The sequence below is a fragment of the Lytechinus pictus genome, chromosome 14 (assembly GCF_037042905.1).
Source record: "Lytechinus pictus isolate F3 Inbred chromosome 14, Lp3.0, whole genome shotgun sequence".
In the NCBI taxonomy this organism is placed as follows: domain Eukaryota; kingdom Metazoa; phylum Echinodermata; class Echinoidea; order Temnopleuroida; family Toxopneustidae; genus Lytechinus; species Lytechinus pictus.
This window is the reverse complement of record NC_087258.1, coordinates 3,956,262-3,959,459: the sequence shown is the minus strand read 5'-3', so window position 1 is coordinate 3,959,459 and position 3,198 is coordinate 3,956,262. Positions and strand designations below refer to the sequence as shown.

Genomic DNA, 3,198 nt, shown 5'->3' with positions numbered 1-3,198 from the left:
CAGTCACATGTATGCATTCACTCCGGAATCCAAAATGGCAAACGCGAATTGCACTACGGTGGGGGTCGCGATAATGCTATTCACGTTTGCCATTTTAGATTAAATTTAGATTCAACAGTGAATTAATATGTGTGAGGAATTGCAAACCGGCTTCAATTCACATATTTTAAGACTGATACAAGACAGGGAAAGGGGTGGGACAGTGAGGAAGTGAGTTATGATAGATTAAGCGTAAGGTCTTTTTTGACACGACATGTTGTGTTTAACCACAAAACGTGACACAGTTTGTCACCCGGGAGTCTGAGAGCAATTTTTTTGGACCTGATGGTTCAGGTAGGTTAAGCGGAGTGTACCGGTACTAGTGAAGTGTCGTGGAGCCTACACAAGTTATTTGTTCTCACCTTAAGGTCCTAATCTAATACCTATTCTGTGTTACCCAGATACAGCCCCAGACAACGAATGCTTCATAATTGAAGTGCAGGGTGTAATGAATGCTCTTCTTCTCTTCATTGAAGGATATAAGGAAGGTGTGATTGACCGTCAGGAACTAATCGCTCTGTTAATAGATGTCCTCTACCAACAGTGGTTAGTTCTTATCTACATGTAGATCTAGATTTTACTGGTTTTGATTTTTGAATTATATCATTAATCAACAGTACACAAACAAAAGCCTATGTTTGTTACTGTTCGAACTTCAAAGAGTAACCATCGAACCAAAATCTGTTAGTATAATTTTATTGGAAACAATTAAAATATGATGTTTGAAACAGTGATAGTAAAGTGAAGAAAACGAAAATGTTGGGCCTAATCTATGTGTAGACCCGCTATCTCCCATGCTTGCCAAAATGTTTTTGTTGTAAAATCCCTCCTTAGATGTTGGCTTGAAAATGAAGATCATCCCCTTAATAAGAAGATTAATGAGTATAATGGTGTAAATGAGTGATCCTAACCTATTTGACCTCACTGGTTTGTTGGCTTGAAAATGAAGATCATGACCTTAATAAGAAGATTAATGAGTATAATGTTGTAAATGAGTGATCCTAACCTATGTAATTTTTAAAAATTTTCTGACAGAGATATGCTCAGAGCAAAGAGAAAGCGTGTTCTGTTTGACTATGTCAAGGAATGTATCGAGAAGAGGTGTGATCCTCCTTGGATCAAGGAAAAGTTCATTAACGATAAAAAAGGTAAATATTTAAAAACATGTTGAGATACCTGCAGAAGAATACAGAATAATCACAATTAAGACATAACTATAAGCTTGTGACCCTTTCACCTTAAAACTAAAATTATGAAACCAAAATCTGAGAGTTTTATCTAACTATTGTCTCTTTGATCATGAATGTTCTCAATCAGGCACACTGAGGCTACATTTAATGACCATTTAAATTGAAAATTATTATGAACTTTCAGACCAAAGGGAATTTGTTACCATTGAAATAATGTTTGAAGTCGGTCTAACTAACAAAACTTAGTTAGCTAAAGTTAGTTATTTAGATTAGACTAAGTTAGTCTAATCTACAACTGCTGCGTTGGGATGGGGACTTTGGATTATTCCTGAGGAAAAGGAATAACAATGATATTTATACTGTAAATTTGTTTTAAAATGCATTGTAATTTTTGAAAACTATGGAACATTCAATTTTAGGACGTGGAGTTATTGCTGGGGAGGACATCCCAGAGGGCCAATTTTTGGCTGAGTATTCAGGGATTTTACTGACAGGAGATGTTGGAAAACAAAAGGAGGAGTGTGAAGACACTCCCAGTGTCTTCCGATATTTTTTCAAGTGGAAAGGGAAAGAATGGTGGTAAGTACAGTATTCATTCAGATAGCGTATAGTCTTAAATTTGTTACTCATCGACTTAAAATTATTTATATTCCAATCATTCATGTAATCAGATGTAATTCATATGATACTTATTATAGGCTAATTGACCAAAATACATAGTTTTTATCATTGTGTTAAGATGTATCCAGGTACATGTACATTATATTTGTGTGCTGTGAACGCCTAACTTAGCCGGGTAATATAGGAGCACCTTGAGCACCTAACAAGGTGAAAACGTGCGCAATATAAATACCCTATTATTATATTTATCAAAACTAATAAACCTTAACAAGTGCACTGATATCTACTGCACTTGTCATTCATGGGACTACTTTTAAAACCATTTAAATTTGAGATCATTTGTAAAATTCATTATCTAACAAGGCCTCATTGAATTTATAAGTTAATTGTTGTTTACTATATTGATATAAATAGTTATGATGCAACTGAAGAACCAACTAGTGGTCCACGACTCGGCAGACTGGTCAACCACGGCGATAAATGTGAAAGAAACAGTAAGATGAAGGTTATAAGTTCTGTGGAAAGTAGACCTCTACTCTGCCTATTCAGCTCTAGGTGAGTTACTTAATTTCATATTATTTCATCTTGATATGGGCTCTGAAAGAATTTGATGATAAATCTAAGGCAAGATATTGCAATTAATGTCATAATTCTAAGTTTGATTGTTTTTGCAAATTATTGTGATACTCAGTACCTACTTGCTTTAAATGCAAGGATGAAAAGGACAAGGGGTTATGTATACATTGTAGCACATGCTACGATAATTTGCCATGTGTTTTTGTTATTCACTTAAATTTTAATGTATATTAACATCCAATTATTATTATTAACCCTATCTAGGACTGGGTATTTTGATTTTGGGAGATCATAAGGGGGGGGGGGCGTCGCAGGCCTCCCCTTTAGATCTCAGCTGTTGATTTGCACACAGGTTTTCTGGGACATAATCTACAAAATTGTATTGTAATTTATTTCATGCAAATAAATTGCTGTTAATTAATTATGCTGATGTATGCATTAGTATGCAACATCTGCTTTCTCCTCTAACTCCCTAAATAAAGCTCCAAATGTTCAAATTTTTGGTGCAGAAACTCTTTGTGATGTTTGAAGCAAACGTACATGAAACAAATTGTAATACCAGATCAATTTCCAATGAATTATATATATTTATTTTTTTTTTCGATTTCTTACGTATTTTATTTATTTATGTTTTTACCTTTTGTTTTTTAACTTTTTTTTCATGAAATTGTCGGGGACACTTTTGTGATCATAAAGAGCATAAAATAAATTTTGGCCTGGATAGAGGTAAAGGGTGAATAATAAATTCTGCTTTTTTACTCTGAACAGATGC

At 34.2% G+C, this 3,198-nt stretch overlaps 1 long non-coding RNA gene across 1 annotated transcript; it reads left to right on the top strand.

Annotated features, from left to right (window-relative positions):
* The first annotated feature begins 483 nt into the window (after window positions 1-483).
* Window positions 484-2,402, top strand: LOC135156730 (uncharacterized). Its single transcript, XR_010295750.1, has 4 exons — window positions 484-585; window positions 1,075-1,187; window positions 1,649-1,808; window positions 2,265-2,402. It is a non-coding gene; the product is annotated as an uncharacterized LOC135156730 (long non-coding RNA).
* The last annotated feature ends 796 nt before the right edge of the window (window positions 2,403-3,198 follow it).